We start from the raw sequence: 9,891 nt of genomic DNA on the forward strand, positions 1-9,891 counted from the left end.
AGAGAGAGAGAGAGAGAGAGAGAGAGAGAGAGAATCCCAAGCAGGCTCTGTGCTGTCAGCTCAGAACCTGATTCAGGGCTTGATCCCATGAGATCATGACCTGAGCAGAGATCAAGAGTCTGATGCTTAACTGACTGAGCCACCCAGGTGTCCCAGTTAACTTCTATTTTTTTCTCTTGTTAATCTGTCTTTTGTTACAGAGCCCTAGCCAAGAACCTAGAAGGGTAGAAAAAAAAGTATTTCCCCCCATTACAGCTGCTATGAACATAGGTGTAAGTTTTTGTGTGGCTATATGTTCTCATATATGCTTTTTCCAAATTGGTCACACCATTTACATTCCTTTCAGTAGTGTATGAGACCCCAATTTTTCCAAAACTTGTTATTACCATTTTTTTTTTATTGTAATCATCCTAATGGTGTGATATGGTATCTCGCTGGGTTTTGATTTGCATTTCCCTGATGGCTAATAATGTTGAGCACCATTCCATGTGCTTATTGGTCATTTGTGTATCTTCTATGGAGAAATGTATATTCAGACTCTTTGCCCAATTTTTTGGCCATTTTTAAATTATATTGTCTTCTATTTTTTAGTTGTAACAGTTCTTTATATATTCTAGACACAAGTATATAATAATATTTTTGATTTGCAAATATTTTCTCCAATTCTGTGGGCTGTGTTTACACCTTCTTGATAGTGTCTTTTGAAGCACAGATGTTTTAAATTGTGATGAAGTCTAATTTATCTATTTTTTTCTTTTGTTGCTTATACCTTGGGCATCATTTCTAAGAAGGCTTTGCCTAACCCAAGGTCATAAAGATTTACTTCTACATTTTCTTGTAAGTTTTATAGTTTTATGTATTACATTAGGTGTATGATCCATTTTGAGTTTTTTAATGTATTTTTTAAGTATTTTATGTGTTTTTATACATATTTTTATGTATGTGTGAGGAAAGGATCCAATTTTATTCTTTTGCATATGAATATCTACTTGTTCGAGCACTCTATGTTGAAAAAACTCTTCTTTCCTAAATGATTTGTCTTGGCACCCTGGTCAAACAATTAATTAACTATGAATGTTAAAGATTATTTCTGGACTCTCAATTCCATTCCATTAATCTGTTATATCTATTGTTACACCAGCACTGCACAGTCATGATTATTGTTGCTTTTCAGAAAGTTTTTAAATCAGGAAGCGTGAGTCCTCTAACTTTGTTCTTTTTCAAGATTGTTTTGGCTACTCTAGGTTTCTTGAATTTTCACATGAATTTTAGGACCAGTTTTCTAATTTCTGGAAAGAAGCCAGCTGGGGATTTTGATAGGGATTACAATATATCTATTTACCAACCTGGGAAATATTGCCATCTTAATAATATTAAGTCTTCCAATCCTTAAACATGAAATATCTATTTATTTAGATTGTCTTTGATTTCTTTCAACAATGTTTTGTAGTTATTCTATGATTTCAACTGCAATATTATCTATTATTAGAAAAAAGAAGTAATTATAATTCAAGTCTCTCAGTTCTTTTTCAAGATTTTGAAGAGAGATTTGTCATACAGAAACAAAAACTTTTAAATTCTTAGTGGATCTCCAATTTAAATTTTCTGCCCCATCTCCATGGTTTTTTTTATTTTAGGACCACTAAATCTCTATCCCATGTTAGTAGGCAAGGTTTCTTACTTTTGCTTGGTCTTAACTTGATTGAAGAAACACTGGTGTGCCACACACACAACATATTCTCTATACTCACTGGGGACCTAGTTTGCTTATTCCACTGGGATGGCTTTTTGGATCTGTGATAAGATGCAGGGACTTTTTCCCCTTTGGGTTTATTATTAAGTAGAACATCTTAATCTGTGGCCGCAATAGAGAACAGCATTAAGACACCTGCTGTAGAATGAGTTAAAAAGGACAAGGTATGGGGGCGCGTGGGTGGCGCAGTCGGTTAAGCGTCCGACTTCAGCCAGGTCACGATCTCGCGGTCTGGGAGTTCGAGCCCCGCGTCGGGCTCTGGGCTGATGGCTCAGAGCCTGGAGCCTGCTTCCGATTCTGTGTCTCCCTCTCTCTCTGCCCCTCCCCCGTTCATGCTCTGTCTCTCTCTGTCCCAAAAATAAATAAACGTTGAAAAAAAAATTAAAAAAAAAAAAAAGGACAAGGTATGTTTCTAATTTGTTTAAGAGAGGAAGAGTTAACTTTCTTTCTTTCTTTCTTTCTTTCTTTCTTTCTTTCTTTCTTTCTTTATAAATGTTTACTTATTTTTGAGAGACAGAGAGTGCAAGCGGGGGAGGAGCAGAGAGAGAGGGGGACAGAGGATCTGAAGCAGGTTCTGTGACAGCAGAGAGCCTGATGTGGGGTTCAAACTCACATACTGAGAGATCATGACCTGAGCTGAAGTTGGACACTCAACTGACTAAGCCAGCCACCCAGGCACCCCGAGAGAGTTAACTTTTAAAGAATCCTTACTTAATATTCTGAACCTTAACTTCTGCCAGAGGGGAAATTTAAACACAGCACAATTTTCTTCCATATACACATATACACACATACAGAGAGGGAGAGAGAGAGAGAGAGAGAAGCAAAAAATCTACCTGCTTCCCCTATAGAATCATACGTTGGTTGATTAAATATATGCCAACATTCTTCATAACATACATGGCTTCAGTGATACATATTTCATAAGTCTCAGTTTATGGTTTCAGGGGTATTGAAGCAAGTATAGTCAGGGAGTTATAGATTTCATTAATTTTAAAGAAAACCCTTTCTTAGGGGTACCTGGCTGGCTTAGTCAGCAGAACATGTGACCCTTGATCTCAGGGTTGTGAGTTCAAGCCCCACGTTAGGCATAGAGCCTACTTTAAAACGTAAATTAATATAATATAATATAATATAATATAATATAATATAATATAATACAATTTAAAAAAAGAATTTAAAAAAAAGAAAAGAAAAACCATTCTTAGATAATTCTCCCAAAAAAACTGTACAGAACATGATCTTCCTCCATATATATGTTAAGCTTATTTATTTATTTTGAGAGAGAGTGAGTATGGGGGGAGAGGCAACAGAGAGAGGAGAGAGAGAATTGCTGTGAGTGTGGAGGAATCCCACATGGGGCTCAATCTCACAAACTGTGAGATCATGACCTGAGCTAAAATCAAGAGTCTTGACATTTAACCAGCTGAGCCACCCAGGTTCCCCCTCTTTCTTCATATATAAATTAATATTGTTTTAAACTTTTATTAATGATAATTTAACTTGAATGAGTACTTCAAAATTACCAGCTTCTCATCCATTTTTAATAGCTTATTCTCCCTTCAAGAACACCAGAGGTAAAATCAGCATTCTTTACTACTGACCCAACATAATTGCTATTCTTTCTGAGTTACCAAGTTTAATACTTATGTGTAATTATGTTAGATAATGTGATTGGTATTTTTACTGGATTTTTTTCTTTAATTATTTGTTTTTTCCTATCATGTGGAAATGAGCATTATTTGACAGTAAACACAAGAATTAATTCCTGAACCTGGATTGTGCCAAAATGACAAGTAATTCCATTTCACAAGATGAAATCACTATATAATATTTTCTGTAGGACCAAAATGATCATAGTACAGGCAAGAAAAGTGGCTCAAGGACATTTGAATTCATTTGGAAGGCAAAAACAAAAAACAAAACAAAACAAAACAAAACAAAAAATTCCACACTCTAAAAATCTAAAAAGTAAATTATTGGCCTTTTAAATTTTTCACTGCGGGGCGCCTAGGTGGCTCAGTCAGTTAAGTGTCTGACTTCAGCTCAGGTCACGATCTCGCGGTTCATGAGTTCAAGCCCCACGTCAGGCTCTGTGCTGACAGCTCAGATCCTGGAGCCTGCCTCAGATTCTGTGTCTCCCCCCTCTCTGCCCCTCTCCTGCTCGTGCTCTGTCTCTCTCAAAAATAAATAAAAATTTAAAAAATTTTTAAATAAATAAATAAATATTTCACTGGGAAGGCTTTCTCTGGAACCATCTTCCTCATTGTTAGAAATTGTGGGACAGAGACCCTAGAGAGTCATTTGAGGTGCTGAGGATTAAGATAGATAACCTGGGGGCACCTGGCTGGCTCAGTCAGAAAAGCATGCAGCTCTTGATATCAGGATCATGTGTTTGAGCCCCACATTGGTTGTAGCGATTACTAAAAATAAATAAACTTAAAAGAGAAAAAAGGAAAAGATCGATAACTTGGGTTGCTATCTCAAAGCTCACCAAAATGAAAAGAAACTAGTCCTTACATGATGCAAAATGTAATCTTCCCATACAAAAGGAAACAATAAAGTACATGACTGACACTATATCCATTCATCCATTTAGTATCTTTTCAACACCAAACATATCTGTAAATAGACCTATGGTAGGCATTTGAGGATACACAGTTCTACATTTAAGAGCCTGATGAGGGGCTTGAACTCATGAACTATGAAATCACGCCCTGAGCTGAAGTCAGACACTTACCAACTGAGCCACCCAGAAGCCCCTAATTCTTTTATTTTTTTAAGTTTATTTATTTATTTTGAGAAAGAGTGTGCACACATGGACACACTCACATGAGCATGCAGGTGAGGGGCAGAGAGACAGAAAGAGAGAGAATCCCAAGCAGTTTCCATGCTGTTCCCATGCGGGGCTCGTTTCCCATGACTAAGCCAACCAGGTGCTCCCTCTACATTCAACTCTTATTCAAGACCAAAGCGGGAGGCATCACAATCCCCTACTACAAAGCTGTAATCATCAAGACAGCATGGTATTGGCACAAAAACAGACGCATAGACCAATGGAATAGAATAGAGACTCCAGAATTGGACCCAGAAAAGTATGGCCAACTAATCTTTGACAAAGCAGGAAAGAATATCCAATGGAAAAAAGACAGTCTCTTTAACAAATGGTGCTGGGAGACCTGGACAGCAACATGCAGAAGAATGAAACTAGACCACTTTCTTTTTTTATTTAATTTTTTTTTTCAACGTTTATTTATTTTTGGGACAGAGAGAGACAGAGCATGAACGGGGGAGGAGCAGAGAGAGAGGGAAACACAGAATCGGAAACAGGCTCCAGGCTCTGAGCCATCAGCCCAAAGCCTGATGCGGGGCTCGATCTCACAGACCGCGAGATCGTGACCTGGCTAAAGTCGGACGCTTAACCGACTGCGCCACCCAGGCGCCCCTAGACCACTTTCTTATACCATTCACAAAAATAAACTCAAAATGGATAAAGGACCTGAATGGGAGACAGGAAACCATCAAAACCCTAGCGGAGAAAGCAGGAAAAAACCTCTCTGACCTCAGCCACAGCAATTTCTTACTTGACACATCTCCAAAGGCAAGGGAATTATAGCAAAAATGAACTATTGGGACCTCATGAAAATAAAAAGCTTCTGCACTGCAAAGGAAACAATCAACAAAACTAAAAGGCAACCAACAGAATGGGAGACAATAATTGCAAATGACATATCAGGCTACAAAGGGCTAGTATCCAAAATCTATAAAGAACTCACCAAACTCCACACAAGAAAAACAAATAATCCTATGAAGAAATGGGCAGAACACATGAATAGGCACTTCTCTAAAGAAGACATCCAGATGGCCAACAGGCACATGTAAAGATGCTCAACGTCACTCCTCATCAGGGAAATACAAATCAAAACCACACTCAGATACCACCTCACACCAGTCAGAGTGGCTAAAATGAACAAATCAGGAGACTATAGATGCTGGCGAGGATGTGGAGAAATGGGAACCTTCTTGCACTGTTGGTGGAAATGCAAACTGGTGCAGCCGCTCTGGAAAACAGTGTGGAGCTTCCTCAAAAAATTAAAAATAGATCTACCCTATGACCCAGCAATAGCACTGCTAGGAATTTACCCAAGGGATACAGGGGTACTCATATATAAGGGCACTTGTACTCCAATGTTTATAGCAGCACTTTCAACAATAGCCAAATTATGGAAAGAGCCTAAATGTCCATCACTGATGAATGGATAAAGAAATTATGGTATATATATACAATGGAATACTACTTGGCAATGAGAAAGAATGAAATATGGTCTTTTGTAGCAACATGGATGGAACTGAAGAGTGTTATGCTAAGTGAAATAAGTCATACAGAGAAAGACAGATACCATATGTTTTCACTCTTATGTGGATCCTGAGAAACTTAACAGAAGACCATGGGGGAGGGAAAGGGGGAAAAAAAGTTACAGAGAGGGAAGGAGGCAAACCATAAGAGACTCTTAAAAACTGAGAATAAACTGAGGGTTGATGAGGGGGTGGGAGGGAAGGGAGGGTGGGTGATGGGCATTGAGGAGGGTACTTGTTGGGATGAGCACTGGGTGTTGTATGGAAACCAATTTGACAATAAATTTCATATTAAAAAATAAAAATAAATAAAATAAAAAACATTAAATAAAAAAAAACATACTTATTCACCACCTACTACATAAGACTCTGGGGCTAAGGCTGTGAATAAAACAGACAAGATCCTCCCCTTTTATTTATTTAAGTTTATTTATTTTATTTATTTTTTTTTTAATTTTTTTTTTCAACGTTTATTTATTTTTGGGACAGAGAGAGACAGAGCATGAACGGGGGAGGGGCAGAGAGAGAGGGAGACACAGAATCGGAAACAGGCTCCAGGCTCTGAGCCATCAGCCCAGAGCCCGACGCGGGGCTCGAACTCACGGACCGCGAGATCGTGACCTGGCTGAAGTCGGACGCTTAACCGACTGCGCCACCCAGGCGCCCCTAAGTTTATTTATTTTAGAGAGAGAGAGAGAGAGAGAGGGAGGGAGACAGAGAATCCCATGCAGGCTCCATGCTGTCAGTGCAGAGCCCAATGTGGGGCTCGAACTCACCAACCATGAGATCACAACCTGAGCTGAAATCAAGAGTCAGACGCTTAACCAAACTGAGCCACCCCAGTATTCCAAGATCTTCCCCTTTTAGAATTTATATTCCAGTGGGAGACAGAAATCAAGCAAATAAATAATAAATGTGCTGAGAGGAAAAAAGAAGCAGGTTAAGGGGGGAAAGAAGGGATGGAGCATACTATTTTAGAAAGAAAGGTCAAGTCCTCTTTGGGGTGATAATATTGAAAGAGAAACTTTAAGGAAATGAAGAAATGAATATCTGGGGAAAAAGGAAACTAGGCAAAGGGAACCACGAGTGGAGAGTCTTGAGGCAAAGTAGCATACTTACTGTGTTTGAGGTATAGTACAAAGGCCAATGCAGTTGAAGTGGATGAGGGAGTGGGGGGAAATAACATAAGATGAAGCCAGAAAGGTAGCCAGGAGCCAAATCATGAAGAACCTTTTAGAAGAATGTAAGAATTTGGATGTTATTCTAAGAATGCCCTCCAGGGGCGCCTGGATGGCGCAGTCGTTAAGCGACCGACTTCAGCCAGGTCACGATCTCGCGGTCCGTGAGTTCGAGCCCCGCGTCGGGCTCTGGGCTGATGGCTCGGAGCCTGGAGCCTGTTTCCGATTCTGTGTCTCCCTCTCTCTCTGCCCCTCCCCCGTTCATGCTCTGTCTCTCTCTGTCCCAAAAATAAGTAAAAAACGTTGAAAAAAAAAAGTTTTAAAAGAATGCCCTCCAGAGTAGGCATGATCAAAATTATATTTTTATTTTATTTTTCATTTTGTTTATTTTAGAGAGAGAGGGCACACAAGTTGGGGAGAGGGGCAGAGGAGAGAGAGAGAGAATCACAGGCAGGCTCCACATTCAACATGGAGCTGGACACGGGGCTTGATCCCATGACCCTGGGATCATGACCTGAACTGAAATCAAGAGTTGGACGCTCAACCAACTGAGCCACCCAGACACCCCCCAAATTATATTTTTAAAGGATCACTTTTAAGAGCAGCCTATAAGAATAAAAACAGGGAGAGCAGTTAAGTAGACTATTTCTGTGTCTGGGAGAGAGATGGCAAACAATTCAGGATATATTTTTTAGGCATAGCTCACAGATTTGCTGATGTATTAGATGAACTATTTTTTTTAATTTTTAAATTTTTTTTTTATTTTTATTTTTTTTTTTTAATTTTTTAAATGTTTTTATTTATTTTTGAGACAGAGAGAGACAGAGCATGAGCAGGGGAGGGGCAGAGAGAGAGGAAGACACAGAATCTGAGGCAGGCTCCAGGCTCTGAGCTGTCAGCACAGAGCCTGATGTGGGGCTCAAACTCACAGACTGTGAGATCATGACCTGAGCTGAGGTCAGACGCTTAACCGACTGAGCCACCCAGGCGCCCGAAAATTTTTTATTTTTGAGAGAGAGAGAGACAGAGCTTGAGGAGGGGGAGGGGCAGAGAGAGAGGGAGACACAGAATCTGAAGCAGGTTCCAGGCTCCAAGCTGTCAGCACAGAGCCCCATGTGGGGCTCGAACCCACGAACTGCGAGATCATGATCTGAACTGAAGCCGGACGCTTAACCGACTGAGCCACCCAGGCGCCCCAGACGAAATATTTGAAAAAAGAGAGAAGTCAAGAGTAACTCAAAGGTCTTTGACCAGCACAACTGGGTGGACAGAGATAACATTTACTCAGAGGGAGAACACTAGGAGAGGAAAGAAGTAGGTTGTGTGCATTTAAGTGTGAGGAGGAGGTGGAATTCAAGAAACCTGTTTGGGACATGATAAATCTAGGATGCTTATTAGACATCCTGTTGGAGATGTTGAGTAAGATATGTGCTTCAGGGAATAGGGGAAAGGTCTGGGTAAGATATATACATTTGGTAGTCACCAGTATATAGATAATGTTGTTGTTTTTTTTAAGTTTATTTATTTATTTTGAGAGACACTGGGAGCAGCGGGAGGAGCAGAGAGAGAGAGGGAGAATCCCAAACAGACTCCAAGTGGTCAGCTCAGAGCCCAATGTGGAGCTCCAACCAACGAAACTGAGATCATGACCTGAGCTGAGATCAAGAGTCAGACACTTCACCGACTGAGTCACCCAGGCACCCCTATACATAATACTTAAAGCCATGGGGCGCCTGGGTGGCTCAGTCGGTTAAGTGTCCAACTTTGGCTAAAGTCATGATCTCACGGTTTGTGGGTTCGAGCCCTGCAGTGGGCTCTGTGCTGACAGCTCAGGGCCTGGAGCTGCTGCAGATTGTGTCTCCCTCTCTGTCTGCCCCTCCCCCACTCACACTCTGTCTCTCTCTCAAAAATAAACACTAAAGAAATTTAAAAAAAAAAAAAAAAACCATGAGGTTAGATGGGCATATATGTCTTCTTTTTCACTCATGTGACCATTTCTCTACATTAGCAGTCTTCACATTTTTGCTTGTGTACGACCTAATTTTTTTTTGAAAACTATGTACCTCTTCAGACATCTTTAAGTTGTATCAAAAATTGTTCAAATTTAGTTTAAATGGTTAAAAAAAGAATGTAATTTTAACATTTAAACATTTTAAATTTCAACATTTTAAAGTAAAACTTATACCATTCTGTTACATCTAATGGAATCCAAAAACATCTAAGTTGATACCTGCTATCATCTGTTTTTAAAAGATAAGAGAAAACTGGGGGGTCTGGGGGCTCAGTCAGTTAAGCATTCGACTTCAGCTCAGGTTCATGAGTTTGAGACCCACATTGGGCTCTCCGCTGTCAGCATGCAGCCCACTGTGGATCCTCTGTTTCCCTCTCTCTCTGCCCTGCCTCTGCTCCTGCCTCTCAAAATAAATAAATAAACTTAAAATAAAATAACATATAAGATAAAACTGAGTTTCCAATAATGTGGTGGACTAGATATTTTGATGTGCCTTCCAATAAAAACTAAAAATGCTAGATAAAATGATAAAACCATTTTCTTAAAAGTTTCAAAAAGCTGGTAAGATAGGAATCCTTAAGGAATCCTTAAGC

The sequence above is a fragment of the Herpailurus yagouaroundi genome, unplaced genomic scaffold (assembly GCF_014898765.1).
Source record: "Herpailurus yagouaroundi ecotype Mexico unplaced genomic scaffold, PumYag 166, whole genome shotgun sequence".
Classification (NCBI taxonomy): domain Eukaryota; kingdom Metazoa; phylum Chordata; class Mammalia; order Carnivora; family Felidae; genus Herpailurus; species Herpailurus yagouaroundi.